The 22,534-nt window shown below is 34.1% G+C and overlaps 2 protein-coding genes across 4 annotated transcripts in view; one reads left to right on the top strand and one right to left on the bottom strand.

Moving 5' to 3' along the window:
* LOC114365923 (facilitated trehalose transporter Tret1-2 homolog) overlaps positions 1-22,534 on the bottom strand; it is a 96,500-nt gene that overhangs the window by 60,813 nt on the left and 13,153 nt on the right. The window lies entirely within an intron of this gene.
* Positions 1-22,534, top strand: part of ST3 (sugar transporter protein 3) — a 42,992-nt gene that overhangs the window by 7,722 nt on the left and 12,736 nt on the right. Inside the window, exon 1 of one of the 3 annotated variants that reach the window (XM_028322635.1) lies at positions 15,072-15,163. The exons of 1 other annotated variant lie outside the window; for it this stretch is intronic. The gene's annotated coding sequence lies outside the window, so the exon portion shown is untranslated. Of the gene's footprint in view, positions 1-15,071; positions 15,164-15,244; positions 15,278-22,534 lie in introns of those variants that run through there. One more of the 3 variants, XM_028322638.1, reaches the window with a different exon arrangement.

Below are 22,534 nucleotides of genomic sequence, written 5' to 3' on the forward strand. Positions count from 1 at the left end.
ACCACTATAACTTCTGTGTAACTATAGGATCTAAAGGGTCCTCGTCATCTAGCGAATGTATTGAATAAATTTAATCTATGAAGATTTATCATAATCTACTAAAATAAAAGCGAAAGGTCAGTGACTGACTCACTCATCGCAAAATATCTCAGAAACTATAAGTGTTAGGAGTCTCAAATTTTGCATGGGGGTTCCTTTTAGAACGTAGGTGCTCACTAAGACGGGTTTTTTCAAAATTCTTCCCCTAAGGGGGTAAAACGGGATCCACGCGTACGAAGTCGCGGGCGGCCACTAGTGAATTTCTTACGCGGTCGCAAGCGTGCACCTAATGTAAACTCATGGTGGTAGGATTACAGAGATTGGCATACAGTTTTAAATATTTTTAAAAAATATGTGAGATAACTCCTATGTAGCCAAGATACAGTTTGACCTCCAATGATACAGAACCAGTGAAGGATAAGTTCTAAATAAGAGAGAGTAATCAAACCGTCATTGGATCCGCAACGAAATTAGAAGAAAATTGGAATTAAAGAAAATTACTAGCCTTCGTGGTCCAGTGGTCATGGAGTTACTCATGATCATTTGATAAACCACATTTCAATTTGCTCGCAATTTATATTAGACATTGCAGATTTAAAACGAAATACGATTATGATTCCGTGATTTGAAGAGAAAATTATATCAATCAGTTCATTGGGGGTACAATATTCGTGGCCTGCAGTTGGCGCTCACGTGAAATTACTCGTTCTCCTACCGCTTCGACGCTTTAAATAAGACTTTAAAAGGACAATCTGTTCAGGTGGAGATTCTTAGATGGCTCAAACTTGGAGTGCAAGTGTGGTTTTGTTCCCCAGTTTTGGGCTGACACTGTGTAGGTTTATTGGCGACACGACAAGAAGAAGAATGCTGACCAGTTGGCGCTACATTCTTAGCCACAAACGAGCGAGAGGACCTTACTCTACATTAGCGCCAACTGATGAGGGCAAATACGATAACCCACATTGTTACAAATATGGTGGCTTATTAATATCTGACACCAGTGTTATCCCATCAATTGTGACTACGAAATCTGACACCATATTAAATGATATCAGTTGTACTACGAACTACTTTAAAAAACATGTTGTTATGTGTAATTAAAGAAATTCGATACTGTAACTGCGTAGACCTCACACTTGACCCCCCAAATTTACAGTTCACTCGTGACGTCATAGTGACGTAAACACGGCACGTATCAATACGACTGATATTTCGTTTTATCTATCACTTCGCGGAAACAATACATATTTTTTGTTCTCGCTCTAGTTTGGGGAAGTTATCTCGTATGATTTTGAAAGCAATAATAATAACCTTGGAAATCTGCGTTGTTTGATGTTTTGTTATTGCATTCTATTTTTATTATAAGTAGGATAATTCGTGCACAGTATTTATAAAATTCACCAGGATGCAGCAGCGTATGATCGATCGCTGTGGAAAGTGGGCGTCTTTTGGTTGAAACGAACGAATGTAAAACCCTTGTCAGAAGTGAAAAGGTTGGTTTTGGTGCTTGTTTACACCACAATCTAAAAATTACAAACTTTTTAAGAGATGTCAAAATGCTACTTTTTATAGGAATGAATCTAAAAAATGACAATAATAAAAATGCTCTACACTAAAGTGAAATATCTTACGACCAAACTGCAATAAGGCGGCAAATTGGAATTAATTAATTTTAAAATGATTTCAAGTGGAACAATACTCGTATAACATTGCCTACTTTTATTTTTCAGCCCAGACACTTAATTAAAATACTTAAGTTTGCTGCAAATGAGCAAAAAATAGGTCTACTCAATTCGAATGCAAAGTACTGAAACCTACTTGCCTTGAATTAACCCAGGTTTGTTTTCAATGTCAATGATAACTTGTAATTGAACTGGAAATAATTATTATACTTTCGTCTAAAACTAGATTTTTCCACGTGGTTCCGTTCGTAAACTTTGGTTAAAGAAGAAGGGATCAGTCATCCTCATACAAATGCCTTCATTTTCTTCATTTCTTTATTTTATTTTAATTTCACTTCTAGAAATTAGTATAAAAGTTATTTTGATTCTAAAAAGCGATAGGATTTTATGAAGCGATTTTAATTTAACCTTTCCACGGCTTCGAAACATAAATAAAATATGAATCAGTACCAGCGCAAGTTCCTATTCGTACATTCAAATTATTATTTCCGCAAAGAAGTAAAAAGGATATCTTCATTGTGACGTGTCTAAAGTTCCAAGAATTTAATTAAAAATTCAAAAAAACAAGAAAAAACATTGTTGCTTGTTTTCAATATATGAATAAACAGAAAATACCTGTCTGGTTAGTGTTAAACTGGTCAAAAATACATAAAAAAATATCTACAAAAACATAGCTAATGTCACTTTGAGAATAACTAGACTAACTGACATCTGACAAGTTGTTAGATTGCAGCACAAAAAATAGTGTGGGTAGAAACGGGCTACTACCGCTTTCTGATTTTGTGAAATCGATAATCTAAAAAAATCTGACAAAAAGTTATTATGACGCTAAGCGAGTTAAAAGTAATACGAGTATACGCTTATTTACGTAGGTACCCTTTCTTCCCTCTTTATCGTGGTGGTAGGAAGTGAAGGGGTTAAGTAATACATCAAATGCCCATTTTATCAAAAAGATAATGAGACATGTAAAGGCTCCATAGCAACATAACTATACCTAAAGTTATTTATATTTTTTAATTTAATATCTGAGATGTAATTGTGTAAAGCAATCGTAATCATTCGACAGTTCATAACGTACGATAAAGTCAGTTAAACAAAGCGTTTGACAGAATAATCATACGTTATGAACTGTCAAATGATTACGATTGCTTTACACAATTCCACCTCATTATTTGTATTGTAAGCACTATTTAATAGTCCATGCTCTGTGGTCCATGCAAATAAAGGAATTTTGACTTTTGACTTTATCACTTTGCCCCTTTTATAATGAAACCTAGAACACCTATCACGGCCAATATTAAACATTCCTGTAATTAAATACTTAAAAGCATTTATTTAGTTCTTTAGAGCCCAACAAGTAAAGTGCGCCATCCAGTTGGCAACTTTAGCATTATAGCAATAAGATAAAAATAAGTTCTGCTCAGTCAACGAACTATATAGGTGAGGTTCAAGGCGACGTGAGTAATCTTGGCTACTTTATTCAATAAGAATCGAGTTTTCAAGGCATTCACTTGTTAACAATATAAACAGGCATTTTTTCCAACAAATAAATAAAAATTGACGCCAAGCTGTCTATGTATCATGTGATTAAATAAAAAAAATATATTTATTGACGTAGATTACACTTAAAACATATCAAACAATAAGGAGATAAACCTTTGTGATATTAAGCAATACTTATCGTGAGCTTAAAGTTTGTACAACTCTTTAAAGAGTTTCAGGACCTAGTGGTATATTATGCAAAGAAGACGCATGGAAACAATTAAGCAAGCTTTCTGGCAGTTAGGCTGAGTTGTACCACCGTAACTATTACGATAACCGGTGTTTTTGTATGGAGTTTGACGGAATTTTGACGTTTGTCAAAGTTAAAATAAGATGACGCAACCCAGCCTTAGTTTCAAAAACAGCACGTCACGCTAAAAACTATGTAATTGCATTATTGTAACATTATCTTCGGTGGCAGAGTGAATTAAATTAATACCCTGATTAGATTTTTATCATAATAATGTTTAAAAAGTTCCAATATCCATTGGCGCGGACTATAAAGCTCTTAAGCTTGTTTCCGAACCAATTAAGTATCGATAAAATAGAAAACATTTATCGCCATTCGAATGTAACGTGTCCGCTGTGCTAGAGTAGGTATTATTATGAGAAACGACACAAAAACTATGTTAAGTTTGTATGCTTATTTTTTTATTTTTCGAAACATGTGACAGAAGAAATAATATCTTTGGACAAATTATAATAAACTAACTATTAAAACTACCTTTTGCCCGGGCTTCACCCGCGTGAAATTTTGTCTGGAACAGAAAACTTTATCGCGCGCATCCCTGTTTCAAAAACCAGAATAAAAACTGTCCTTAGTCCTTTCCCGGGACTCGAACTATCAGATAGACGGACAGAGACACTTTCGCATTTTTAATAATAGTAGGGAAGTAGGGATTGGAAATTCGTAATTTACTTATACATATGCCTGTTCTACGTAAGTACCTACATAAGTGCGAAAATGTTTTGGACAATACCGTATGAGCAAATACAATGTTTGCTCATTTTACTAGCATTAGGTATTAATGCTCCAAAATCGTCAAATATAAGTGTATGTTTATTATTCCCAAAAGGTAATATCACATTAGATGATCATTTAATTTACTACTTCATCAATAGTTATGTGGTATTTTCCCATCCAATACGTTCGCAATACATATAAAATGACAATGGGGACAGTCGTCATTCACTATTACATAATCATTAATGATCAAGGTTCAAGGTCATAACCAAAATCCCTTTACATGTTAAAATACCTAGTTTGAACCAATATTTATTCAAACGTAAGCAAAAACAGTTTTTGTAGGCCCTTGTGTTGTTGGAGGCCCTCGAGGTAGCGGGAGTAGTCTTGAGGAAAAGCTGCTTCTCTCACGGCCATTGTATGTAGCATGCTGGAAGCTTGGGGATTCTAGCACCCGTAGGAAAATAAAAGAAATACTGCGGTAGGTGTAGTATTCGATTTCGTTGTAAAAAGATTAACTTTCATCAGATCAAAAAACGAGCTTTATATTCATAAAACATTTTTTCATTTACATGTTTATTTAACCTTTAAATAGCTACAATTTATTAAAGATTATATTATATTCTATTATTCAAATATTTAGTACCGTTAAAAACATTTAAAAATGCTATGAGAACGTTTTCGACTTCTACACGGACGAAGTCGCGGGTAAAAGCTAATTTACAGAAGGACCAGTTTCACCGGTTCCCAAAGTTTAGAGACATTGACATTTAGAGATAGGGATTGTAGATTCACAAATCCTTCTTGTTATTAATTAATTTACTTAAAATGCTATCTAATACAAATATTGCCTGATTTTAACTGTCGGACTTAATTTAATTTCTGAAACATTGACGTAAAAAATAGATTTATAAAACAATTTATAAATACTCACTTTTTGATTATTTTTCCCGCTCTAAAACAAGTTACAGACGAAAATATTAAGTGCTGTGGTTCACACGCGAATGCGAATGCTTAGTCGATGACACCACGCGAATTAAAATTCGCCACTTAGGTACTTAGACTTACGATGGCGGCTAATTTCCAAAGCTTAGCCAACAAGCCTCAATTGGGGCTTAATAATTAATTAACTCAAATAGTTCCGCAGTCCAATTAATTGAGCCCGCAATAACAATTGTTTTCTATTGTCTTGTTGCTGTATAAATGATTAGAGAAGACCGCTAATCTCTTAGGCCTAAAGAACTCTAGACAAAATAACATTCGCCTAATTTTTTTGTTTGTCTTTACTACGAGAAACGATCACAAATTGGATCTGTCACGATGTATATTGTGTACCGAGTCCTATGTAGATTCGACTATGTTTCGCTTCTCTACCTTTCACAAGGTTAATCTTTGTTAATCACCTGTCATCCGCTTTGCAATGGAGTTACGTCAAACCTTAACTTCGAACTCCTTATGTTCTTCTGATTAATCTCGTTGCGGGTCCAATGACAGTTTAACTTTCCCCCGAGACAAACTTGGCCTTCACTGGTTGGGTCTTTATTGACGGTCAAGCTGTAGATCCTGGCTACACAGGAGTTGCAGGAGTGGGAACGAGAGGTGGGAATAGTCCCGTACCTTTCACAATGAAGTTAAATTAAAGCAGAGAGTGTTATCTACAGACACAATTACATCGGGATATTGCAAATCTTCAATTACAAACAAAATTTAAGAGCCAGTAAAGGCTATCGAAGGAGTCTGAGTTTCTATCGCTGCTTTTCAGAACTGGCCGATATACTACGAGTACCCCAAGCAGTGAGAGTCAATAATGTAGGCAGGTAGTTAGGAGGTATTGGAGAGAATGTTATGGCAAATCAGACGTCATCTTTTGCTAACCAGTTACGATAATTATTACTTAGAGAGTGTGACGCAAATGATCAAATATTGAACCCGGGTCCAAAGCTCAAAAGCTGGTTAAAAAACATCCCGTACGTTCGTCAAAGTTAGCACGCTTATTGATTGCTTTACTAAAGTCCAATAACAAGCTGGATATGCCGCTGTCTGTAGTTTATCGCAAAATTGCCTTTTTTGCAAGATCTATCTATAAAGTTATTCATAGTCACGCTTGTAATCATTCTTATAATAAACACGCAGAGCCAATAAAGCTAGTTGTTCAGACGAATTTATAACAAAAATATCCTTGGATAAATTGCTATTAAAATATCCTTTGGATATGAATTTTACAGAGCTCCATTATTATTATTATTCTAATCCAAAAGTCAAAGGTAAACGTGGTATACATACCTATAAGACGACAAGTAGATATATATGTATATGTATAAAGGCTACATCGACTACTAAGAAAAAACTACATTATTCATTAGATGAAAAAAATAGTGCAATACATATATTATAGGCAATTTCTCAACCGCTGCCAAAAATCGTAGTTAGGTTAGGTTAGGTTAAATACATGCCTTATTCGCACGTTGACTTAGAACTTTATTTATACAAAATAGACACTTTTTACTTTTTCACAAAAAATAAGACTTTTTTTTTGTCTTTTAATCCATCCATTTTAGCTCGCACCGTTTCCAACACGTGGGTTTTAAACGTGATATTAAAAAAACTTATCCGACTGTTTCACATAAAATGCTCCTACCTACTTAAAACCACACAACGCTCACCTGTGTTTTAAAGAATCTACACTTATAATATCTATTACCTACTAATATTATAAAGCTGAAGAGTTTGTATGTTTGAACGCGTTAATTTTAGAAACTACCATTCCGATTTGTAAAATTATTTTTGTGTTGGATAGCCCATTTACCGAGGAAGGCTTTAAGGCCTTTAACATTACCTTACAGCCATTAGGCGCGGAGTAGTACCTAAAGAAAAATAATTATTCAAACCATTTTCACGCGTCTGAAGTCGCGGGCTCAGCTAGTCAATTATAAAAAGCATAGAGTAACTTCTAAATGCATCATAAATCATTAAACAGGATAAAAAGCAACCTTTCACAACAATAGCAAACACATTACATAATTTAGTGGTGCCTTTTTGTTATGTAAGAATTAAATAATCTTCGCCATCTTTCAATTTCACCATCAAATTGATTGACAATACGTATGGCGACTCCGAAGCGTACAAAAAATGAAGGCAAAAAGCTTTTCTAACTGTATAGAAACGACAGTTGATAATGTAGAGTCAACAAAATAATCAGCAATTGACTTTATTCTACCATATAACTAAAGCAGTAAAGCTCAAAGTCTGTTTCAGGCTTCCATTCTTTGATTATACATAACTAAATAATATAATTTAGCAATTTATTTTACACGGTGACGTAATATTTCTCCCAATCAATCAGTAAAAAATTGACAAAAAACAACACTAGGAAGTATATTCTGCGCAAAAAGTCAATTAGATCGGGTCCGTGCTTAATTTTGTTTGTGTGCTATAAATAGGCATTTTCCGTGACAATCAAAACTGAAGGACAGGGCTTTCTAACTGGGACGACAAATAATAAGTACCTGCTCGTACTTTTAAAGTTCAATTACTAAAAAGAAACATGAGTCATCATCATCATTTCAGGCGGAGGACATCCACTTCTGAACTCCGCTTCCTTCAATGATTTCCACATCGCCCGTTTGGTAGCGACCTGCATCCAGCGCCTCCAGGTCGTCGATTCACCTTGTGGGTGGAAAATAAACATCTGCTCAGCTGAAAACTTCTCCAGCACAATGGACTCCAGAAAATTACAGGCAGTTGCTGGGTGAAAAAAAAGGGAGATTGAATTCTATGGCATTCAAATTCAAATTTAAAATCTTTATTAGTTTGTAGGCCTCTTTCAGGGCATTTTTAATATACACGTCCCATTTATAGGTTATCGTCACTTCTTTTTGCTTGGCTGAAATGATGTTAATGTGAGTATTTCATATTTGATAAAAAATCATCAAAATAGCCAGTAGTTTTAAACAAACTACCGCCCGTATTCACAAACGATGATTGCTTAAGTGAAGCAGCAAATCGAACGCACAGCATTGAATAGAGCTCTGTGATTGGTTCGTATGTCACCCTATGCGTCCACGCGCACTGTGAGACCTCATAGTAATGTTTGTGAATACGGGCGTAATCTTCCCAAACTTTCTTAGTTGGGGAGAAACTAAAAATAATTCAAATTCAATTACAATAAATTAATTGAATATGTACAAAGACTATATAATTCTCGAAAGATATGACTGTTCAAAAAGATATATTTACATTGTAATTCTGATAAAGATGCTTACAAAAACCGCATGGATACAACATATTTGTCTCGCAATCTGTAATATAAACAACAAGTGACGTGTTCACGTACAAATACATAATTTAGCGAAATCTGTCACCACTAGTGTTGTTTATCGATTGTAAAGACTGTCTAGAATGTCAAGGGAGTATAGTATATAGTATTGTCATGTGCAATAGTATCGTTAGTGTCAATATGGCATTTTGAAAAAAAAAAGTAAATTATATTACAATACTATTGATCCCACATACGGGTTTACTATCGATAGTATTGATTTATAATAGTACTAGCGGCCGCCCGCGACTTCGTACGCGTGGATCCCATTTTACCCCCTTAGGGGCGGAGTTAAGTAAAATCCTTTCTTAGCGGATGCCTACGTCATAACATCTACCTGCATGCCAAATTTTAGCCCGATCCGTCCAGTGGTTTGGGCTGTGCATTGATAGATCACTATGGCAGTCAGTCAGTCAGTCACCTTTGAGTTATATAATTATATTTAGATAAAATATAAAAACCAAAAACAATCGAAAGGTAAATAGAAAAAAAGAAAGAAATTCAGTGACTCAAAAAAGAACACCAAGACCTGTTTGGAGTTTGACAGAATTTGCCGATTGTTAAAGTTAAAGTAAGATGGTGCAACCCAGCCTAAAACTAAAACAACGAACGTATCACCGAAATGGTATCCACTTAGCATCATGCCGTTTATTTACAGTATTGCCGTTATTAACAGTTTTCGCTTTGTCCAAAATATCATTTAAGTACACATGGCACTATCGATATCCTGAATATTTTTCGAAGTAAACTATCGATGATTCTGCAACACTAGTGACCACAAAACAATCTCATATGAGCGTGCTATCTGGCAGATAGCCTTTGCACCGGCGCCGGTCAATCTGGATGCGTGTGCGCACCATCAATAGTCCTTTGTTTACAATTCAGATAAAGTATTTTATGAAGGGAGATAGAGTCAATTAGAGGTAATATTTATAGCTGTGATTGAGTTAAGAACTTATATGTTTAATAATACAATTATATTTACTACACATTAACGTGTTTCGATAAACTTCAGTTAATTAGTAGAGTCTAACGAACTCTAAAATAATAAAATGGAAGAACTATAAAATACCTGTTTGTACTATATTATTGTAAAGAGCTGTGGTTTTCTGAATAAAGAAAAATAAAATAAAATAAAACGCATAACGCTACTGTTTTCCGGTGACTTTTCAATCAGATTTAGGTATCTCTATCCGAGATTTGTGAAACCAAAAGTTATTAGATATAGGTAAGTTCATTTAGCACAAAGCTCCCTAAATAGGCGTCTGAAAGCCTTTTTCAGATAGCTAGTGCTGACATATGAAAGCCTTATGTAATGATTTCCCAAAATGACGTATCTATGTATAAATAGCGTGCTCTCGTTAGGATAGATCAAGCTGAAGGGAATCTGAAGTCAGTATACATAGCATATAAATATCAATTGCCTATTCATTTAAAATTAATAAAGCAATTGAATGTACTTCCCATATTATTAGGTGCGTAACTATCAATTAGATTTAGGCTGAGTTGCACCACCTAACTTTAACGGTAACTATGACCATAACCGGTGCATTTTGTCCATACAAAATGCACCGGAATTCCATAATTTGACAGATTTTTGACGTTTGTTAAAGTCAAAGTAAGATGGTGCAACCCACCCTTAGTGTATTGGTCTAGACAGTCTGGTCAATCTTGCAGTGATTGGAGAAGAATAGTCGAAGGTCGGGCTCAGAAGTGTACATTAATCAAAATTCCTTTATTTGCATGGACTTCTAAAAATAGTGGTTACAAATCGTCATAAATATTAAATTATAAATGCTGTTGAAACATTGTTAAACAAATAAAATAAAATAAAATAAAATAAAAAAATAAAAGACAAATTAAAAAAAATCTTTAAAAGTTTTGCTCTTATGGAGCCTTCACATGTCTTAAATAATCTTTTTGCCCTACCAGCGCTTCGAGACCAACATTTGAGAAGAAAGGTCGCAACAAACTCAGTCATTAGGAGAGGCCTATGTTCAGTAGTGGACTTTGGTAAGCTAATGATATCAGACTTATGCATCAGACTGCGGTTTAACATGCTATCTGAATCAAATGTATTTTTTACACAATATTACACATTATTGTGTAAAAAACTAAGCTAACTCGGACAAAATGATTTTACACAAATTGTCTCCCACAAAGCAAATTAAAACAGAGTTTTTATGAAAGAGAGAAATTGTGTAAACGCTTAGGTAATATTAAGGTAGTAAATAATGCGATTAGGTAGTCATGTATTTCTAATAATATAAAATGCTTCTGGCATCTGTGTCATGTGCTAAAATAACTGTAACATGACCTAATTATCACAATCAAAGTATAAAATTTGGCCATTGCAATACTAATCAGTAAATACTACGCGATGACCAGATGTTTTTAATGCACATAATCTAAATATACTCCTGCAATCTGAATAAGGCATGGTGGTTCGCGCTATGCACTACCTACTACGTCTGATACAGTTCGAATCCTGCTGAGATGATGCACATACGAGTATTAGTCAAGTCGTAATATTTCTTACGCTTTAAATTTGGCATGCAGGTATCTTAGTAAACTTAAAGCTTAGTTACAACAGGATATTGCAAAATTCCCACGGGAACGGGAATTAGCGGGAAAATCGTTTTGTATGAAAAATCTAAACCGTTTAAGTTAGACGCTTGAAATTTGGCATTCAGGTATCTTAGTAAACTTAAAGCTTAGTTGCAACAGGATATTGCAAAATTCCCACGGGAACGGGAGTTAGCGGGAAAAAACATTTGTATGAAAAATCTAAACCGCGTAAGATAGATGAAGGGGTTAAAACGGGATCCACGCGTACGAAGTCGCGGGCAGTCGCTAGTTCCAAATATAAGTAGAGACATTTAGGTAATTTGAAAATTAATACGACGTAGAGTATGATGCTATATTGTAAGTAGTAGATTATCAGAACAAGTTTTATTGCACACGCACGATTCTAAAACGTTTGGTTTCGTGCAAAAGATATCACAAACTATGCAGTCAACATGATGTAAGTTAGCGAGTACTTACTTAAGTGTTACTATAGTTATCTGAACTCTGTGAACAATAACAATGATAAAAACGTTGCTGGGGATCGTTATTTTGTATATTTAGTTGATATGTGACGAGTAATTGCTAACTTGTTACATGCTGATGACCTGCGAACTTACCTGGACGATATGCAAATCAGGTCATGTATCACGATTGATACATAATCGTACGCGTGAAAAAGTTTATGTTTATCGTTGTGGATCACATGACATCGGATGATGCATTTCATGCGTTCTGGATTTATCGTAAAATCAGCCCAGAGGACAGAGAAGAATAAATTTTTAAGGAGAGAGCTCCTGACAAATTTAATGCTCCACTCAACCGAGAGAACATTGGAGGGACAGATACCCTTCTCTCTGAGAACTGAATGCTCCTAACTACCTTCCTTCCTTCATGGGTTTACTCTAAATGCTAAAAAAATATTTGGCATAAGGACAGCTATACTAGACCTTTTCCAAGCTAGAAGTTGGGTATCTACACAATACATAATATATTATTATATGTATGTTATGTTCTTATACATAAATTAAATAGACTGATTGTGAAATATGGCGTCATAATTATGTTTAGTCTAACAAATGCTTACCCTCATTGACGTCATTGTTAACTAAACTTTGGAATAATAAAACTTTATTCTGACTTCGCACTATTTTAGTTCGCTATTGATTATCGCAAAAAAATCATAGATTCCTGTGTAACTAATAGTCAAAATCTAACAAATAACATAATTGATCCAATCATATACAATAAAGTTTATATTTCCGGGTTCTGACGTCCATGTCAAATCAAAACTAAATATAAAACTTAAATATAAATTTAAAGTTTTTGCGTTTGTTATAAAATATAATTGCGTTAAGAATATTATATTAATTTAGTCAGCTTTTTCAGGATTGCAAAAACCTACACTGCGTTTTTTGCAAGAGCAAGAACTATTAATTTTATTAAAAACTAGCGGCCGCCCGCGACTTCGTACGCGTGGATCCCGTTTTACCCCCTTTTCCCGAATGTTCTTTGCTATAAACCTCACGGAGCCCGAGACCTTTCCAACGAATGCAAAACCGTGGAAATCGGTTCGTGCGTTCTGGAGTTATAGCGTCAGGGAGGAAAATTATTAGGACGACTTATTTTTATATAGAGATAAAGTTCAATTTTTTTGTACTGAAATAGCCAGTATCTTCGTACTATATGAAGTCCAAATTAGCAATTGGCAACAAGCTGTTAAAAATGAGACTCAAATCATACCGGCTGTATGCAGGAGGCTTTAGAATAAACGAGTAGGTACATAATATTTAAGTGATGTACTGTTTTTGTTGAAAAGATAAATACATATTTTTTTTCGCGTAAACTAAGTTATGAAATACTGCAATATTATGAGATTTTTAAGGATTTTCTAAAACTAAGTAACACACTCATTTAAATAAGTATAAATTATTATGAGTACTATGCCCGTTTTCACCATCAATCTTTAATTTTTAAGTGACCCCTATGAAAACAAAATGCCTGTTATGTGTTAAAATACCATAGGGGTCACTTAAAAATTAGGGATTGATGGTGAAAACGGGCACTAGACTAACAAACTCCCAATAGTTTTTTACATAACTTGTCTATTTGCCCGTTACAAACGGACGGACAGAAAAACTAATTCATATATTAGTAAGGAAAGGTCAGGGAAAGTTGAATGACAGGCGCCTCGCTACTCATATCTGCGTAGATTCTAAGAAGCGACTAGAGGTGAAGCACTATCGATATCTCTAGAAAATAATGTATAGTGACAAGTACATAAAATATGTTAGATAAATAGATAATGTGATTCAGAAGAATCTATTTTAAATCTTATTTTGATTTGTTTCGTACCAAGTAACGGAAATGTTACATGTCAAGTTTACAACAGTCAAAAATTGTTACTTAAAAAAACCAGCTGGATTTCAATAATTTCCTCTTTTACTTTAATTTAAAGGCAATAAGTAAGCCTCTACATATTTTTGAAGCCTGCACATTCTAGGAGTATTTTGTATTTCTTTCCAAGGACAAAATTAAATAGTTTAACACCTTTGCTGCGGCAGTAACTTTCTAATACTTTCCATTCCTTCGGTACAAGGTCAGTAAACCTGGTATTAAAACTTACATTGTGGCGGCACAAGGCTTAAAGACCTTGTACTATTTAAGATATATTAATTTTATTTTTGGCTTCATTTTAATAGATATTGTGTTTTTTTTCTTTGAATATTAATAATAATGCATTTATTGACATACACCTGAAGGCGTTCGTGAATAACTTGTTTAGTATAAAAATTATAGCTATATTCAAAATACAAGGCTTATGCACCCTGTGCCGCACTGAAGTAGGGAAGTCTGGTGGGTATTCTAGGGATGTGAAATACAAATATCGATAGTTTAAATTAAGTTTTAATAAAAAAATAAAAAAGTAACAAACAAAGATGTTTTAATAATTTAGTCTAAATATTTTACAAATAAGACATACGTGCATAAATACATAAATAAGCTATATTTAAAGAAAACATATTATTTAATAACATTTAGTTACAACTTCAAATGTTTCTCACGAAAAACATTATCAAAATCAAAAAATCAAAAATATTTTTATTGAGTCATCCATTATTCTTACTAACTAATCAACAATAAAAAATTAAATTAGCAATAAATCGTGTAGCAAATTAAATTATAATCAATTTGCAGTTTTGATTTTGTTTGTTTCTCTTGACGCCATGTCGACATGTGCGTTTCTTACGAATGCGAGGCAACACTGGCTGCACGAAGCTAGCGTGGGGTGCGGTACCAGGTGCGCAGGGTACAAGGTGCTTCGACCTGGTTTCGCATTGTGAAGACATTTTATTACTTCCGTGCGGTACCAGGTCTAAAAACCTGGTATTAAGGTAGGTACATCATTGGATTCTATTTTAAGAATACATCATAGATATATATTCATCACTTTCCTACACCGGACCCAATTGAAGTTATGCCTTTCGCACGACAAGGAAGACTATAATTTTCTTAGCCGCACGGTAAGCGAGACGTACACAAGGTCTATAGACCTGGTTTCGCACTCAACGTGTTAAACGTGAACTGTTAAAATGTGAAACTAATTTACCACTGGTAGACCTTTTAGTAGCGGTTAAGCTATAGATATAGTCAACAGAAATAGCTTAGCTTTAGTTTAAAGGGATGGGATTACATAGTCCCATAAATAACAATCACTTTCCGAATCCAAGGCAAAACGATTTTATTTAGAATCTAATTAGCCATAAAATCTACAAATAAAACGATAATGATGAGAGTCTTGTGCCAAATACATATTTTACATACTGTTCTTTCCTTCTTTCGTAAAACTGAATTAAAAATATCAACATTTTACGCGTTTGTCGATCTTTCTTATCTCATCGACACCACCGGCGCCCGCCCCTAGCAGGGCCAACGTGCGTGCGCGCCGGCTCTATGTATCAGTACGGTGATCGAGACAACCCACTCCACCCGCTTCACTGTGCATTCCCATTGTTAACTATAATTTTATAGTGCATTTAATATTGTTTTGTGAAGGTAATTTCTTTTTTTTTCTATTCCAAATTGTGTTGTGAAATTTTTTTTGTGTCTGCGAGTGTTTTGTTTTTTTGTGTGATTTTTTTTTGTTGTTGTTGTTGTGGAGTTTTTGAAGTAAGTAAATTATTGAGTGATGAATGAAATTAGTTTGGATTTTTTTAAATGAGCCAAGTTTAATTCATAGCATTGATGAAATATTGAATTTACCATTTTATCGCACTTATACACTTATACAAAGGGCGCATTTTTCGGGCGGCAAGGAAATAAGTATAAAGTAACATAAATAAAATAATTTTACAGATGAATTGATAGATCACAAGTAGGTAGACAGAGGCTCAAGAAAATAAACCTTAATTAGATTGAAATCATTTTAATTGAAAGAATATTAAAAATAATTTCAAATTAAAGTACAGTCGCGGAATGAAAAGGTTCGTCACCTTAGTGTCGGTTTTCGCTTGCACTAGGTACTGTAAGAGTCAAACCTGCCAACATAACAGTGCAAGAAACAGTGCTGCTAACATTTAAATAAATATAAAGTTTGCTAACGAATAAGGTTTTGCTTGTTTATTTTTTTATCCCATCAGTGCAATGCAATGATGACATTGACCAATTGACAATAGTTTTTTTTATTTAATAGAAATAATAATGGCAGGTTGAACCAACAAGAAGGTTTTAGTTTATCAATCATAATAATCTTCTTGACAAGATAAATCGTCATACAACTTTGACCTGAATAATTTTGAACTTTACTGACGAACAGTTAAAGATTATTTTCTCTAACTCGAGATTATTCTGTAACATAGTTTCAAAAGGTAATATGTGCTCGCGATTCGTTGAAGGAATCAATTTGAAAACTGACGAACCTTTTCATTCCGTGACTGTACAACATGTCGGCATTGAAAGAACTTCTTCAGGACAAACTTACATCAGCATTCTCTACATTATCAATTCGCAAGTGAATTTCATAGAAATAAAAAATCATTAAACATTATTTGCATTAAAACTGCAATCACAAATATATTGTACTAACTCTTAGGTAAAAGTTTTGAACACGAAATCCTAAACTCGTTTAATCCGTTACTAAACCGGTGTAATTAACTGTAAGGAAGTGGTTTAGATTTATCAGTTTTATTGCTGTAATTAATTTTTAGACTTTTTACCAGTTTAATATAATTACGTGAACGGTACATTTTTGTTCAATATTTTGTGCTCTCAAGAAAACGTGGTTTTATTAAAAGAAAGAAAAAACATTTATTTGGTACCAAAAAATAAAAACAATGATTACAAATCAACTTGAAGAGCTAAAGTATTAAGGCTTTTTATTGGAATAAACTCTACCATTTTTACTATCAGAGCATGATCATTATATCATGCTTTATGGTACACTCATATCAATGGATTTTTGTTTTGAATAACATTGATTAACTGTTTTTATGCACCAAAAGGTGTTAAGGAGATGATCGATTAGAGCGTTTACTTGTAATGAACATTCTAGCGAATGTAACTTTGTTGTCTCATATGAAATAAACTAGAGCGTTCTGTTTTGTATTATATCAAATAATAGTGTGATGCTTGTAGTAGTCAATCAAAAAACATGACCCTTCTTCTGCTGCGTCGGGTAAATATAATTTGCTTCGAGCTTTTTGCCGTGCAATAGGGAGTTTTCCTGGGTCAAAAAGCAAGAGTTTTAATTAGTCCGTCAGTTAACTTATCAAAAAATACTCTACACGTATTTTTCACTTTTTAAAATTAACTAACCAAAGTTCATAAGAAGAGGCCCGTGACGTCAATGAGTGCATAAAAATGCCGCACTTTGTGACGTCGCGTGGAACTTCAACGCAACATAACTATGTAATTACTTGTTAGATTGACAAATAAAAATATATGTGTCCAATATTTTTTGATATTAAACATGACCGACCCAAAAAAAATTTTTAGGAAACTAGCCTATTCACTTAATCCACCTACCAGTCTCTTGACTGATCGATAGTAAACTCGCTAAGCTAATCGACAGTTCACAGTAGTTGTCATGAAGTTGACTTGGTTTTACTAGATTGTTGTTCAGTTTTACAAATAAAACTGAACCTAATTATGGACCTTCTCCGTTTTAGAAGTCGGTTAAAATAGCAAAATACTTTTGTGTTGTTACCAGTGAACGACCAAGTTTATCGGCGCCCTTAGATGTCCTTCAGTCATTTAATGACTGAAAAGTATTTTTGGGCGTCAAAATAAAGCCATTGATAAGGCAAATATATGCACCGACGTGTAATTTAAGCAAACTCATTTTTGATTGTTATTTGTTCAGCTGTTAAATGATGGACAAAAGAACCAACTTCTACTTAACGATACAAAACTCTTAAAAAACTCTCATAAAACTCATTTATTTTTGCAAATAGACTTTTAAAAAGCACTTTTACACGTCCCAATATTAACCCTACCACTGCTTCAGGACAATAAATGGGCCAGTGCTGAGAAGAAGCAGCGCAAGAAACTCAGTCACTATAAGTAGAAGTAGAGTCGATACTCTACTGAGGTAACAACCCCAGACTCTCTTTTTTAATGAAAAAAAAAGGATCAGCTTATTTTTCTATCGACTCTACTAAACAACCCTACATACTAAAGAACTCAATTAGTTATTCTGCATAACTTGTCCTAATAAACACATAATAATATTAAACATTAATTTTGAAACTTTTTAACGATGTGGTTAATACGAGTATCTAAGCTGGGATGACACAAACTAATATTTCAATTTGACAGTTCCATCTAGGAACTGGAAATCGAATCGCCTCTCTCACTACTCTTTAAGAAGGCATTTCAATAAATAACCGATCAGTTACTAGCCTGTTTAAATGGCCTATTTTTTTAGAACAATTAACTAAAAACAATTGACATTTAAGACACACCTAAGTCAAAGAGATTTGCAAGGCAAATGCAGTTTTACATGTATTAGTAATCTACTGTAAATTTTACGAGCACCATTAAATAAAGTTCTAAAGTAGGTAAACGTATTTAAAAGGACAAATAAACGATACGTTAACTTAATGCACCTCCTATCTTTGCTATAGTACAGTTAGCGTCAATTAGTTCGTGACAAAAGTGGCCAAAAAGTTGACAACTTTATTTCAATCGTAACGAAGACATGTTGCGAACTTTTTGGACACTTTAGGCCCAGAACAGACGGTGAAACGCAACTGCAACGAAACTGCAACTGCTAGTTACTTTTGAGTTGCATCTAAGTTTCTGCCATAGCGTCCGTTGAGAGACCACACATGACGCGACCAGTTTGAAAGTTTCAGTTTCATTCATTAGAATCATCAGAAAGTTGCACTTTCGTTGCAGTTGCGTTTCACCGTCTGTTCTGGGCCTTAGGCGTCACGAACTGTTTGACGCAGACTCTACATGCAATTATAGACAACTGGACATCAAGTTTAACTACTGTTCATATCATATCCAGATTAATTACTTATGATTATAATTTGTATACCTATTATAAAGACTGTAAACCCTTGAACAGGAGGCTGACAATAGTGACTGAGTTTCTTGCGCTGCTTCTTCTCAGCACTGGCCCATTTATTGTCCCGAAGCAGTGGTAGGGTTAATACTGGGACGTGTAAAAGTGCTTTTTAAAAGCCTATTTTAAAAAATAAATGAGTTTTTATAATAATATTAGTAAAATAAACTACTATTTAATAATTTGATTCGTAATTTTTTGTCCTACATAATGTAAACAGACTCTATTTTCCAGAAAATAACGGCACTCTCTAGAAACCTCTTCCGCCGACATACATTCGGAGTGCACTAATCACTCGCGATTTGTCTCAGCCTGATCATTGAATTACTTGTTTTAAACTAGAAAGTCGTTTTATCTCAACTTTTAATGTAATTAAAATTTGGTTCCCATACCTTTTGACTTTGATAAACCTTACATGAAAATTCAATTAGAAAAAGTAGGTAGTCAAAAGAGACAGTTATCTAATGAGAGGCGACTCTACATTAGAAATTTTAATAGTTATCCAATGGGTAATAAAATTATTTTGCTAAGTAAGTACCTAGGTATTTTCAGTAGGTCTTTCTAAAGTAAGTAATGTCAATTCTCTATAATTAGCTTTATTTAGATTTGACACAAAAAAAGAAATTTGAACTAATTTGACAGAGACAAACTAGAAAATTAAATAAACATTTAGATAAGGTTTTTGCTATGAATAAACCTATTTTTAGACCAGACATTTTTCAGAAAATAAATTCCTGTGTGAGATATATTCCTTTTACGATATTTTCTCAAGTTTTTTATTAGCCATGTAAGTTTTGATTAATACATTTAACTATAACTTTCGTAGTTTCTGATCTGACGCACGCGCACTTGACTTACTTTAATTTGCACACTTACTTATAAGCGAAAAAATAAACAATTTTCAAGGACTTTTCACGATGACTTTTTATTTCTTGTTGCAAAATCCGAGTCTAGATGATGATGATTTCTAGAATTAATTGCAACATAATTCTGATTACCTAAAGTCGATTCACGAATACATTTCACAATAATTAGACAAGTAAAGAAGCGTGAATAGTGAAACTAATTATTTAAAACAACCTTGATAGAAAGCCTTATCATGAGCATTAGAACAAGGTGACAACTCTTATTTAATTTATGATGTAAATGATCACAATATGGGTTATATTCTTCACTGATTATGGTGGTATACCCTTCACATAGTTATTAGGTATTTGAGGACAATCTGCATTAAGCCCGCATCGTCAAATCATCGTCATCACTATCACTACATATTATAAAACAAAGCTTTTCTGTCTGTCTATCCCTATGTATGCTTAGATCTTTAGAACTACGCAACGGATTTTGATGCAGTTTTTTTCAGGGGCGGGTCGCTATAGTTGCAAATATATATAATTATGTTTATTATCTCTTCTCAGTAAATACTACTTACTACTACTTCGTTTTTAGATGGTCTCCTTATTTATTTAATAGATATTTATTGCTATCTGCCAATTGCAAATTTATTGGTATAGAGATAGTCTCGTCTCCCGGTTTGAAACAGAGACTTGCGCGATAAAGTTTTTCTGTGACAGACAAAATTTCACGCGTGTTAAGCCGCAGGCGCAGGCAAAAACTATAATTACTTACATAATAAATGACACCTTATTTCCCAGTATGCATGCACTACCTAAACGTCTATATGCAGCGCAAGCAGGCAATTTAGATTTTATTTCAATTTATTGCATAATTTACATTATAAATGTTAAGTAGAAATCGCAGTCGAAGTAGGTATTGGCTTACGAAACTTACATAATTCTTGGTCAGGCAAAAAATACGGTCATTCAACTGTTTCGCTAAAAACCACTCAAGTGCGATTAAATTTAACATGCAGCGGATTCCGTAGGTAACATTTTGTATCACATCCATATATTTTATAGAGAGAGAAATAATTTTAAGTTTATATGGATGGAGAGCACATCTGGATGAATGCTTAATTCACGTGGGTGAAAATTTTTATAAAAATCTCTTATTTAACTACAGTAAGCATTTCCTAGTCGGTTCAGTAAGTTTATCTATTACAGAAAAAAGTTCAATAGGTTAATTTTTATTTACGGAACCCAGAAAACTATCCAAAGTGTCAAAGAACCTATTCTATTAACAACTGTATTTCATCTCCCTCCTATTTACCTATTTCTCGAAAAAAACGTTCGTTATAAACTAGGCTTTTTTATTATTTAACTTTAGTAATATTACAAGGAGGTACTTTAATATACAACTTATAAACACCCGATTAACAATTAGGTACATGAGAAATCGAAATCGAGGACTAAAGCAAACTTACAAACTTTAATCCGGATTATGTACTTTCGTCAAATATACTTAAACACCCCATGCTCAAAAACACGTTCCTTGGTGTCTTGGTATGGGGCCCCTTTAATTTTAATTGAAGCATTAAAATCGGACAAAAATTATTTATGTATTAGTCATGGTGGTAACAGAAACAAATTATGATAATTTTAACTCCCTCTCTGTTTAATTGTGATTGTAAGTAAAGATTTATTGGCAAATTTTGGGTAGATACAGTTACTTTTTAAAAACCTGTCATCAGATTTGCCCTGGAAGTCGAACCATAACTTCGAACTCCTCCTGTTCATTTGATTAATTTCGTTGCGGGTCCAATGACAGCTTAACTTTCCCCCGGGACAAACTTGACCTTCACTGGTTGGGTTATTGGCGGTCAAGCTGCAGATCCTGGCTACACAGGAGTTGCAGCGGTGGGAACGAGAGGTGGGAATAGTCCCGTAGTTAAGTATAGGATTTAAAATAAAGTTAATGCCCTCCAGTTATAAATATCCTTGGACATTTTACACTGCGCTTCTAGTCCCAAACTAAGCAAAGCTTGTACTATGGGTACTAGAGAACGGATATAAACATACTTAAATACTTTTTTTTTTTGTAAATACATACTTATTATACATAGAAAACACCCAGTCCAATACAAACAAATATGTTCATGCACACAAATGTTTGTACTGTGCGGGAATCGAACCCGCAACCTCCGGAATAGTAGTCCGTTTCGAACCACTACACCGAACGGCCGACCAGTTATATATAGTCCAGTCAATAAAGCATTATAGATGGAAAACTGTAGAACACAATTTCTGACTTCAGGACTTTATTTAGACTAGTTAGGAGGTGAACATAGCAAAAGTCCCCGCCCTTAGCCCTTGAGCCGGCGGGGAGAGGGGGGTTTAAAGGTGCCACTTTTCGGTTTTTCGCTTAATCCTCGGAAACTATGCGTCCTAGTGACATGACTACTTTGAACCAAAAAAAGCATATTCAATCTGCTACAGATGAGATCGACAAGTTTTTCTATAAATTGTATAGTTTTCGCAGCATCTGCTCTAGAAAGTCTGTAATATTGGAAATTTTATTTTTGTCTTACATGTTCCCATCAGGAGAAAATCGACTAAATCAACATTGAGCAATCATTCTAGACATGCGGGAGCATGTTAAGCCTAGTTCCAGCGAGGGGACTACACCGTGCGTATATTTAGACGAATCACTTTGAGCCACTTTTGACTCCTCATCACTCAAAAACTACTGTGCATTAACACTTCAAATTTGGCTCATGTGTTGAGACTTGCAAGATATACATCAGTTTCAAATTTCATAAATATGCCTCAAACGGTTCTTTAGATATTGACGTCCAAAAATCTACATGTCTGACCTATAGACCAAATTCTAACCACTTCCAGATGACCTCGAAGGTTCAAATTTGGCATCCAGAAAGGTAGTTATGTAAATACAAAGGAACAAATAAAAAACCAGTAAATTTTAACATTTCACATGTGATAGATAGATAGTAGTGCTCT

Source organism: Ostrinia furnacalis, unplaced genomic scaffold (assembly GCF_004193835.3).
Source record: "Ostrinia furnacalis isolate ACB-3 unplaced genomic scaffold, ASM419383v2 OfSCF7680, whole genome shotgun sequence".
Classification (NCBI taxonomy): Eukaryota; Metazoa; Arthropoda; class Insecta; order Lepidoptera; family Crambidae; genus Ostrinia; species Ostrinia furnacalis.